This window comes from Mastomys coucha, unplaced genomic scaffold (genome assembly GCF_008632895.1).
Source record: "Mastomys coucha isolate ucsf_1 unplaced genomic scaffold, UCSF_Mcou_1 pScaffold14, whole genome shotgun sequence".
NCBI classification, from domain to species: Eukaryota; Metazoa; Chordata; class Mammalia; order Rodentia; family Muridae; genus Mastomys; species Mastomys coucha.
Window position 1 is genome coordinate 20,850,087 of NW_022196896.1, and position 12,589 is coordinate 20,862,675.

Genomic DNA, 12,589 nt, shown 5'->3' on the forward strand with positions numbered 1-12,589 from the left:
TACAACAGTGGTTGATAGCTGCCAACTGGCTGCCTTTCCACCAAGCTTATCCTGCCCTGCTACCCTCCCTACCTCCTCCTCTACCTCCCTCCCCGTGGTGGTCCTCAGTGCTTTATGCATCTGTGTATCCCTAGCAGGCAATACAAGGAAGGAAAGGGGCATGAATAAAACTATCGACAACAAACAGGGAGTAAAGAATATGTGCAGGACAACAAATCGGCACCAGTAAGATAGAACTTCTTCTCTCCAAGCTCACAACTCACTTGGACTCATTCTCTTTGTGGCTATGCTGTGCATCTGCACTCAGCACATGTAGACACACTTTCTGATGCGCTCAGCCTGTCCACTTTGCATTTGAAGTCTGGCACCAGGACTCTTAAAAAAAAAGCAGTCTAGTGCTCAGTTGGCCTTAACTCAGACTGCAAAAGAGGCCTCCTTTGTTCTCTGTGTTAATGCCATTTCCCAGAAGTCTTCCTGATCTTAAGTCTATTGGGGACAATCTCAGCTTTTGCTTGTCTCACAGCACCTACATTTAGAAATAAAAATTACATGTATATTCTGCCAAAGTAGTTTTACTGGGTATAATTATATGCCAAAGAACAATAATGTACTAAGTATTGTGTGTTTCAGTAGGGAATTCAAAGAATTGTATTGTATCTTAGGAACATTCAAAAAGTATATAGCATAGATTAGATATGCCCATTCTTTCAAGGTGAAAAAGGAAAAAAATGCCAATTTACTCTTTGTATTTGATACAAGTAAATATAATTTTCACAAAGAAATCTATTACTTTGTATAGTAATATAAAATTAATAAAAAGCTAAATGTTTATTTTTTTAAAAACTTCCAATTAGATCTAATTAGAATTTCACAAAAATCAACAGAATAGTAAAGGTTTATGAAGACTTTTATATATTAAAGAAACCTACATATTTTTAGGTTAACACATCAACTATAAGCTGATACTAGAAATACCCACTCTACAAGTACATGGTCAACATGAATAACAGCAGAAGGCCCGATGTACTGTTAAGTCAGAAATTAACAGGAACATTTCTCTATGTCAGAAATAAAGATTGAGTAGAAAATGGGAGGCAGAGCCTGTGATGTGGAATGAAATTAAAAACCCTGCCAGTAACCCCAGAAAGCAGAAAGCAGATGCAGACAGTTATGCGCAAGTTCTAGGCTAGCTTGCTAGCCTACATATTGTGTTCTAAGCCAGCCAAAACAGCAACAACAACCAAATAAACAAAACAAATCCTATAACACTGCAGTGCCATAGACATGACAGTAAAGGGCTAAGTCTTTTTTATACCTGTGTCTCCAGAGTAATTAACATTAATGCACTTTTCTATTTCCAAAGTGCTATGACATAGATGACTAGCTATCAGCTCTTGCTAGCTAAACAGATATTTTGAAAGCTAATATCATGCTGATGACTGTGATGTTGGGATACAGACAAACATGTCCTAAGAGCATCATGACCAAAGTGTGACTAAGTTGATTGCACAGACAGAGGAATTTCATAGAGATGAGCAGTCTGTGATATGGGAAATCACTGTCCTTGACCATCCATGCCTCTGAATCAGCAAGAAAACTTATCTCTGAAGTAGAAGGAAGTCACAGCCAGCTATAACTTTAGCCTGTGGTTAGCTGTGGAGTACAAATTTATTCTGTGCTTGGCTCAAATGATCCTAAGCAAATGTCTGCATGGTAACTGGTCAGGATATCTCAAAATCCACTCAATCTAGTTGAATACAAAACTGCTTATGGTTAAGACTCTATGTCCTAAGCACACACTGGCCAACCAAGATCTGCGAAGTTGAATTTACAATGTGAAGAAATGAGTCACTCCTAGGAAGCATCCGTACATGTTACTGGCCAGCAGTAACGTTAAGGAATGGGTTACCTGGAAATATGGAGTTAGAAAGAAGAGCAGCAGCAAGAGAGAGTTAGGGAAAGGACAGAGTGGCCACAGGTATACCTGTTCACGTGGTTGGTTTACAAAATTAGATGGGGGTCGTGAATGCTCAGCCATCTTCCATATTTAATGAATACTTTGTTCCCACCAACAGGTAGAATAAGTCAGGCAAAACCACACCCTCAAGTATGTCAGCACATCAGTCCAATCAGCGACTTCCTTTTTTCTCTGTGGAGGTGGAGCTTCTGAATGTAACTGGAACCAGGTTGGAGGCGTGGCAAATAGCAGGAGATGGGCAGAGAGGTGTGGCTATGAAAGGCAGGTCTCAAACCAGGAGGGTAACAAGTAGACACAACAAAAATTTGTGTAACAAGGAGTTGAAAAAGAAAACAGTCTTCTTATGAAGACACTTTGAAAAATCAAAAAAGAAGAATGTAACCCTAGCAAAAGAGTATTTTTAATAAGAGCAGAGGGACCTGTAAGAAAGCGAAACAGAATCACCTTGCAAAGAAAATACATAACCAAAAGAAAAAAATTAAAAATGAAAACAGTAGGCAGAAAGTTCAAATCACTTTTCTTTCATGAAATTATCTAAAGCACTGGAGTTTTATGGTATTTAATTCTGGAAATTGACTCTTGCATACATAAGATTTTAGATTAGTTTTCCCCCTGTTGAAATTGCGTGTGAAGGGTTGTGTGTTTTTCATTATAGTTGTTGATTGCTTCAGTTTACCTCAAACTCTAATTTTAAGTTCAGGATACAACACTGAATTGCACATTTGGCAGTTTTCAATGACTTCTCTATGATACATAAATGGACATAAAATGCATACCAGTTAGCTGGCTCTTTGACAATCCTATAAGGGGTACCCTTGCCAAACACTACAATCTAATAGGCTATTAGTTAATCTGATGATTATATTAACTATGTTGTGGCTGGTACAGAACCCAAAGCAAAATACTACTTATGATTTAAGATTTAGTTTATAGGAGTCATAAAAATCTATTATTAGAATGAGAACAAAGATGAAGATATAGTTATTCTATATAGTTATTAGTAATAGTAAAAAAATCTCATAGTATCACCATTACATAAATGAACTGATTTGTGTATAAAAGTTTAATATTTTAAGTTAAGTTTTAAAGCACTTACTATATTAGCAATTCATACCTTAGCATAAAACATATTAAAAATAAATTATATAATGATGGAATTATAACAATATTTGCTTTGTCTTAAAATATTAAAAATAAATTAAATAATGGTGGAGGTCAAAGTAATTTGTTCTGTGGGTATTTGAGATTATATTACATGTTTCAGGATTTTTTTTTTCTCTTTAGGAAATAAATACAAAGTAGTAGTGAATAAACTGGGCCTAGTAGTACATGCCAATAATCACAGCTACATGGGAGGTTGGTGTAGTAAGATTGCAAATTTAGGGCCTGCTAGAGAAACTTAGCTAAACCTTATGTAAATTAAACACTAAATAATTTCTGGGGCTTGGGAGATATCTTAGTCAATAAAGTGCCTGCTGTCTAAGCATGAAGACCAGAATCCACCACTGGGTGTGGTGATCCACATTTGAAATACCCAAGCTCTAGGAGTGGAGATGCTGGATCTTGACCTCCCTGTCCAGCCAGACTTACTCCAGGTGCAGTGAAAGACTAGTGATAGAAGATACATGACAATAACATCTGGCTTGCAAACACATGTGCAAATATGTATACACAGCCACACACCTACTCTCATATAAGAACACACACAAGTATATATGGACACACACACATACACAGACAAGTGTACCTGCATACATATAATTCCTTAGGCTTTTCTCAACATAGGTTAGCATACTTACCCATGAACTTTCTATACAGCTGTAGTGGCTATTCCTGGTTGTCAACTTGAATATATCTGGAATGAACTACAATCCAAAATTGTAGTTCTAATCTGTGATCCTAATCTGGAGGCTGAGAGATACAAGTTTCTGACCTGGATCTTGCCATGGAGATCTTGAGGCACAGTGGCTTTGAATCCCAGAAGATTTAGACAAGGAGATCACTGAATTCAATATCATCTGGGACAAAGTAAGTCCCAGATCCAGGCATGGTAGCACACAACTTTAATCTGGGCCACACCTTCTGCTGGAGACCTATGTAAAGACATTGGAAGAAGGAAGATTCACTCTCTCTTTGCCTGCTTGCCTTGTGGGACTGAGCAACTGCTAGATCCTTGGACTTCCATTCACAGCTGCTGCTGACTATTATTGGGGAGTTGGACTACAGACTGTAAGTCATCAACAGATTCCTCTACTACATAGAGACTACCATAAGTTCTGTGACTCTAGAGAACCCTGACTAATATAGTAGCCAAGGTAGGCGTTGAACTTCAGATCCTACCTGCTGCTTATTCTGGAGTTGCAATATTACACAAAGTTCCAGCTAAATCTGTTAGATATGGCTGAGGTGTAACTCAGTGGTAGGTTGCTGGCCTATCAGGCAGGAAGCTCTAGGTTTAGTCACAGTAAACACCTTCTCTACCTTTTCCCAGAAGCAGTTGAAGTTCCAAAGGAGAGTCTTTGTTAGGTGTTCCATACCTATGGCTGGGCTATAAAATCATTGCATGGACTGGGGAGACTGGCTTCTTTAACATAAAAGAAAAGATAAAAGGAGAACAACAAAAATACACTTGAGAGGGAAAAATAGCATCAGTGTCCTTTTAAACGGCCCTTCTTGGTGGCATATATTTGAATTCTGAAGCTTATAGACTGGAATGTAGGAAAGGGATCCCTTTCCAAAAATGCCATGCTATGCAGGACAATGCTGAGTTTGTAACCAATCTGGATTACATAGTGAGATCCTTTCTCAAAACCAAAAACAACCAATAAAAAGAAAATACAATACTGAGAGTTTGTTTCATGCTCATAACTGATAAGAAAATACAATATAATAGAAAAACAAGTTAAATCAGAATTGGTTTATGTTAACTTATTCCTTTTATACATTACACAACTAAAGTTCTCAGAGATAAAATAACTTGACCAACCTTTTATAGACACTTCACTGAAAGATGGACATTACAGGCCAGACCTCTGACTACCATCCCAGCCCCACAGGAGACAGAACATTTGCCTGGGGCGTTCTGGAATCCCACAAAGACTTTATGTAACTGTATAATGCTAGCACATATTAAATACACATAATATAATGTGGCTAAACACATCTTTTTTTTAGGAAAAAAAATGAACCAAATGCCATTTTCACTGATGTTCATCAAATATTTATTGAGGGTTCATTGGTGTTGAGTGTTTCAGACACTTAAGGCTTATTACTGAATAAAATGAGAAACATTTATCATGTTTATATTCTGGGGCATAAAGAAGCATTATTATAATAGATGTAAGTATGGACATTATATTAGAAATGTTATGATAAACAATGGGCAGAGCAATTGTGATTGGGGGTGTCATCTAAGGGGATTGGTTTTGTATTCAAGACCAGGTCTCTATGTAGCTCTGGCTATCCTGGAAATTAGTGCATAGATCATTCAGCTGACCTTGAACTCATAAAGAGCCTCCTGCTTCTGCCTCCTGTGAGCTTGGATTAAAGGTGTACACCATCATGCCCAGCATTGGTAGATACCAATTTTATTTATTTATTTATTTATTTATTTATTTATTTATTTATTTATTTATTGGTTTTTCGAGACAGGGTTTCTCTGTATAGCTCTAGCTGTCCTGGAACTCACTCTATAGACCAGGCTGGCCTTGAATTCAGAAATCCACCTGCCTCTACCTCCCAAGTGCTGGGATTAAAGGCATGTGCCACCACTACCTGGCAGTAGATACCATTTTTAACACAGAGGGAAGGATGTATTTTTAAACTGAATAATGGGCTCAGCCTCACTGAGGAGGTAAGAGATTTAGCTATGTGTATATGGTTACAGAGGAAAAAGACAGTACAAAAGTATAAGAGCTTGCTTAATGAGAACTGTGGTGAATGTGAGAAAGGAAAGAAAGAATGTGGACAACTGATGTTTGCTACAGTAAATTGGAGAAAGGCATGCTGGGAGGGGTGCCTTTGAACAGAATTAACTTTGTCAATGAGACAGAAGATACATGTTTTCTATATATGTTGTACTTATGAAAAGCCAAAAATGTGTGCCTAGGAGCTGGGCATATAGCTTGGTCCAGTGCTTGCCTGGCACATATAAGATGCTCGGGGTTGGATCATCAACACTTTGCAAACCATAAGTGATGACATGTGTATAATCCCAGCACTCGGGAGGCAGAGGCAAGAGGATCAGAAATCTAGCATCTTCTTTAGCTATATAGTAAGTTTAGTGAGTTTAGGGCCAACCTGGGATATATAAAACACTGTTGAAATAATGAATGAAGAGAGGGAAGGAGGAAGGGAAGGAAGGAAGAAAAGAAAGAGAAGAAAAAAAAGAAAAGAAAGCAGAGCAGGCAGGCAGGCAGGCAGGCAGGCAGGCAGGCAGTGGTACCCACCATTCACTCCAATGCTCAGGGGCCAAAGTAGATGGATCTGAGTTGATGGCCAATGTGGTTTACAGAGTGAATTCCAAAACAGCCAGAGCTACAGAGAAACCCTGTCTAGAAATACCTTTTCAGATTTTCAACTTTATTACAAATACCAAAATTAAAATGGTTGGGAAAGGGGAAGTCAAGACGGGAATGCAGCTCATACTTGTAATCCCAGCACTCAGGAGGCAGAGGAAGGAAGATTGCTGTAAATTGCAGGCCAGCCTGGTCAGCACAGTGATTTTCAGGCTAGTCAGGAAAGCTTAGCAATACTCTTGCCCAATTCCCCTCAAAAGATAGGGGTCAGTCTGACAGTTTTGTCAGTTCAGTGGGAATTGCATGATTTGAATGATGTGCCTCAGGTCCCTTCCATAGAACCTTCTGAATTTAATTGGTGTGGGGGGTGGGGATGGGCACAGCAGAAGTGCTGAAGCTCAAGCATTGAGAGTGTGCTTTAGAAGCTTCTTGATATTCTAATATGCAGCCAACTTTAAGGAACACTACTCTGCTCAAAATGCGCGACTGTTTCCTCCCATTCCTGCTGGCAATAACAGCTCACTTCTCATCAGAATGGCTCTTTTCCATGCCTTCCAGTACTCCAAAGTCACTAATAGCTTCTTGCCTTTATAGGATGTAAATCTGAAAATGGCTTGATGTTTATTTTGTCTTCCCTGTCCAGGCAAGGTTCATTCTGTGACATCTTTCGGCACAAAGCCATCTCAATTAGATTACAAAGTGCAATTTTACTTTTGTCATTAAAGTCTACATTTATGGCAGCATCACTTGAATAGGTTCTTAAAATATTCCTAGGATACCATCATAACTAGGAACTCTTTATTTTTTTCTACAAGCAGTTATTTCTTCTATCCTTGGAGCCCTTTAGTCTAGACAGCAGGCTCCAAACTCAAAGCTATTACCTGGAACTTTCAAGGGTATACCTTCTAAGACTCAGTCCTGTTGATGACAAGCTGACGCTAGTCTGATTCTCATTCCTTTATAGAGCTTTTAGACTCTTGCTTCTTCTGCTCTTCTTAACATATTCCACAAGATACTTTTCATGTATGTCTTTTTCTGCTTAGTATGCAGTTGGTATCTGCATATGCAGACTTCTTTCTATCCCTCCTCCTCTTCCTTCTCCTCCCCTTCCCCTCCCCCTCCTCCTTCTCCTTCTCCTCCTTCTCCTCCTCCTCCTCCTTCTCCTCCTTCTCCTCCTCCTCCTCCTCCTCCTTCTCTCCCTCTTCCTCCTTCTCCTTCTCCTCCTTCCCCCTTCCCCCCCACTTCTCCTCCCCCTCCTCCTCCTCCTCCTCCCCTCCCTCTCCTCCTTCTGTAACTGGCATTAGCTATATTGCAGGTTCTTCTGTCTACCCTTTGATATCCCTTTTCTACCCTTTCAACCGCCTAACCCCACATAGGAGAGGAAAGAGAGCGATGTAACCATTAAAGTACTTCCTGCTGCTTAAGAGTGTCAAGTTCCTTGCTGGGGTGTGGATATCTAATTACTTCTTGTTTCTTCTTTGCGCATGACTACTTAACAAACTGAGAAACTGTGACCAACAGCAATCAACAGCAACCAACCAACAACCCACCACCACCAGCAGCAACCCTACTGGGGCTCTCACATTTATATACCCTCTGAAAAGTCCCCAGAATCCAAATATCACATACTCGCAAAAACTATCTGCGGCCAAAAAAATCATGCCCCTGCTAGAGCAAGAGGCAAATCATAGTCCACTGAAGCAGCCCCATAGCTCACACGTGGGATTAAAATGAAAACATATTCCTGCCACACCCACTCCAGTGGAGTCTGCCTGAGAGGTCCAAAAGCTTGGCCACAGTCCTGAGGCAAAAAGTTTCAAGGAAACTGGTCTCCTGGAAGTCCTTGGTGTCCCCTAACACGGATGTGGTCCAGATCTGTCCTTGTGATAGTAGATGGAGGGTTTTTGCGTGCTTCCTTTCAGTATTGTTCTATTATAGGTATGGAGGTGCCCCCAAGGAATGATTTGCAAATAGCTAAGTTAGACTGGACGTTGTTTCCTGGCCTCCACCAGTGTTCCAATCACTCCTAGTCAATGCTGAGCCGACCCTGGGCTTGGAATTTCATAAAGAATGCTACTTACTCAGACAAAATGCCTCCAGTGTTGAGAGAGAGAGAGAGAGAGTGAAAGAAATCGGGCATTACAGTTTACTGGATAAGAGTTAATAATCCCAGGGCAAGTTCAACAAAATAAATTTAGAATTCTCATTACAGTCACGTATGGCAGACTACATTAAATAATAGAAGAAAACTGGTGGGCTCTTCTGGCAAATGGAGGTTCGACACAAATATTTAGAATTACAGCTGAGTCACTCCCATATACAGGAATTTACTATGGTCTAGAAAGAAGATGGGTTGTAGCTTATGAAGGAGCTAGTGTATTGTATTATTCATGGAAAGGTTAGCAAGAATGGGACCCCTGGTGCATACTTCCGCTAGCCCAGGGTGTTTAGCAAGGGCTAGCAGGTGGTGGGTTATACAATAGACTGGAATTGGAACTATGGCTAGGGCATGAAGCCTTTACACCTGGCTTCTCGCCCTGTGAAGATTCTGTGCCCCAGTGTAGGGAAATGCCAGGGCCAATAACTGGGAGAGGGTGGAGTGTCAAGCAGGGTGAGGGGGAGGCAATAGTTTTTTTCTTGTTGTTTTGGTTTTTTTTTTTGGAGGGGAAACTGGGAAAGGAGAAATCACATGACATGTAAATAAAGAAAATATCTAATAAAAAAAAAGAAAATGTAAAAAAAAAAAAGAAAAAGAAAGAATAAGCTGACCTTAGATAAGGCTGACCTTATTTCAGTTGTAACCACTGCCTAGTTCTGGCTAATTCTCATGTATATATTTTTCTATTAGAGAACTTTAGATAAGGCTGACTTTTCTTCAGTTTTAACCACTGCCTAGTTTCTGCCAATTTTCATGTATGTATTTTTCTGTAGAATCATTATGCGTCAAGTGACCTCTATGTACCTTGACTGTTGTATTACCTAACTCCCTTTTTCTTCTGTAATGACTATAAAAGTCTGATGCTTACTTTGAGAAATTACACTCAGATTCAGCACACTCTTGTGTTCGTGTCTGTCACTCATCTACCCACCTGAGTACTGGAACCCTGATTCTCCCCAGGTTGAGGGACCCCAACTGGGTCAGCCTGCGGCATATTCCTATAGTATTTCTGTGTTTTTCAAAGAAACCAAAATTCTCACTACTTCCTCATCCTCCTTTTGTTTTGTCTGTTGTCTTTCAAGGCATGGACTCTCTATACAGTCCTGGAACTCCCTGTATAGACCAGGCTGGCTTTGAACTCTGAGATCTGCCTGCCTCTTCCTCCTGAGTGCTGGGATTAGAGGTGTGCTCTACCACCCCTGCTTCTCTTACTTTGTAAAACTTTTCTTACTATACATTTCTTCCAACATCTTCTATTCTCATTTTCTAACTTATTTTAAAAGTTTTGTTACATGAGGTGCCTCAATTTTTCTGTTTTTTTCTCTAATCTTATAATAATGCAAATAGTGCCTACATATTGAGTTTATAAGCTGTAAAACATATAAAAGTCTCTTCTAAATTGGCTCATTCCTTCCATTTAGTTCAAGACACATCCAACTTGGGTTGAGCTAACCCTGCTAACTTGGGTGTTACCTGTATATTCTACCACAAGCCAAATTCTGCTATATAACAGTGAACAGAGAAACAAAGTTCTGACCTCCCAAACTAACTCTGTAGCAAAGAAAGGAAAACCACATTAAAATCCTGCATGTCAGACATAGCTGTGGCCTGAGTGCAGGCGCAGCTTTTGGAGTAGGCACACAGCCTTCTGTTCAGACATAGCTGTGGCCTGGGTGCAGGCGCAGCTTTTGGAGTAGGCACACAGCCCTCTGTTCAGACAATGATGGAGTCTTACAGTGTGACTTGGTAATTTCTCCGAATCCCACTCCACATTAGGCTTCTTTTCTTCTCTTATTCTATAAAGTAACTTTTATAAAATATAAAGTATGAAGTTATTTTGATCTGTTTCTGTAAATTCTCTGCAGCTGAACTGGGTTGTTGTATTATTAACAAAACCTTTCAAAAGGTTTATTTAAGAGGGAAGCCTCTTTGTTAGATTTCTGTCCCTTGAGCAAACCTGAAGTTCTGTTCATCAGAAGTCTTTAATAGAGTCTCTGTCCCCAGTTTTGTATGTAATCATTGAAGTATCCTGAATACTTCCTGTCTAGGGCAAAAAACTGATGAGAATTTCAGCTTCATCAGGTAGGCACGGCTGCTTATGGTACCAAAAGACTCAATGATCTTGATGATTAACAAATCTGAAAGGGTCTCTAGCTTCACACTAATAAAATAACACCATTTCTAGACTCTTCCCTGGAATGTTCTGAGTATTATATGACCAAATTATTGGCTTTTATAACATGGCCATTACCAGGTTTGCCCAGATGATATAAAATACAACTGTGTTTGTTTTGAATGATTAAACAACTTGTTTGTAGAAAATATAAAGACACACTATCTTGGCTCGGGCTGCTGAATTGTAATACTACAGATCAGAAGGCTTCAACACTAGGAATTTGTTTTCTTACAGCTCTGACACACTCCAAACATTAGGGTCTGAAGAGACATCTCAACGCTAAGAACATAATTGCTTCACAGAAAACCAGAGCTGGGTTCTGGGAACAGAGACTGGGTTGCTCCCAACTGCCTCTACTGCTCCAGGGTTCTTCCATAACCTCTTGTAATGGTTTCTGTATGTATCTACTCATTCCTGCCCCCCACACCTTATACACGTGACCAAAAATATTTGTTAAAAATACATTAAATACAAACTAATGTTGAAATCTGATGTTTTCATTTGTTCTGCAAGCATTGAAAGAACAATATAAATGGGAAAAAAAAAACCCTACAAATTAAAACAAAGACCTAATGGGAACAAATGTATAAAAAGATAGTGTTATGAATATTAGAAAAAGCATAGTCTTATATGTCACATTACAAAAACCCACAGCTTTCCTCTTAAACAGAATAAGAAGAAATTATTCTGGAGCCATTTTGAGTGACTATAGTCCAGGAACACAGTTTTAACTACTCCAAATTCCTTTTTCCAACTGAAAGCAGTTTTGTAAAGTTTCACTGAACAAAGGAATCAAGGTAAGTGTAAAATCCATTGTCGTACTTTATTAAAGTAGGCCAGAGACAGGTAGAGCAAGATGAGAGAAGCTTTACTATAAACTCACGATGCTATCTTATTGCATTCTTAGCTTTTGGTTGGTGGAAGCTAGTGGTCTGTTAAGTCAATAGATTACGAAAGATTTTTATCTTCTAGTCACAAGACGTTAGTTCACGTTGGGCAAGTAACTGTTGCTCTGCAGTGCTAGATCTAGCCTAGATAAGGTAATTAGCCTCTGGACCTGCAGCAGTCTAAGCTTTCCTTCCACCATAATGCAGTTCCAGTCAAAGTCTCTGCAGATGCAGCATCTTTCCTTTCTCCTTCACAACTGTTAACACCTTAGAAGTAAAATGAACTGTCATACTGCTATTATTTCAAAGAGGAGGAAAAACAATTTTAAAAACCCGGTAAATACACCTTTAGATTCAGAATTCTGAAGGCAGGCTGAGTTCTTTCTTTTTGAGACAGGGTCTCTCTCCAAAGCCCTGACTGTCCTATGTAGATCAGGCTGGACTTGAACTCATGGAGATCCACTTGCCCCTGCTTCCCCAGTGCTGAAATTAAGGCATGGGCCACAAGGTTCTTGCCAGGATGATTTTCTCTTAAAAAAATGCAGACTCCAACCAACATTCTTAAAGAGAACTTCTTTTAAAGACATAAACATACACGTGTTTTAACTGCCACCTAATCACGCTTTAATGCGGGGGTGGGGGGCACTGTCTGAGTGGAACAGCTGGTGATCAATCGCTCCTACAGAGTCCACCTTTTAACTTTGGACAAATACCAAATAGGATGCACACCTTATTCAAAATTTTCCTGACTGCCACAGACACCTGGACAGACATCATCTGGCCCTACCCCTTTCCCCACACGTGTCTGCAGGGCTGAGGCCTTGCCCACTCTTGGGAACGTTGGGGTCGCGCTCTTTAAGAAGGGAGGCTGAA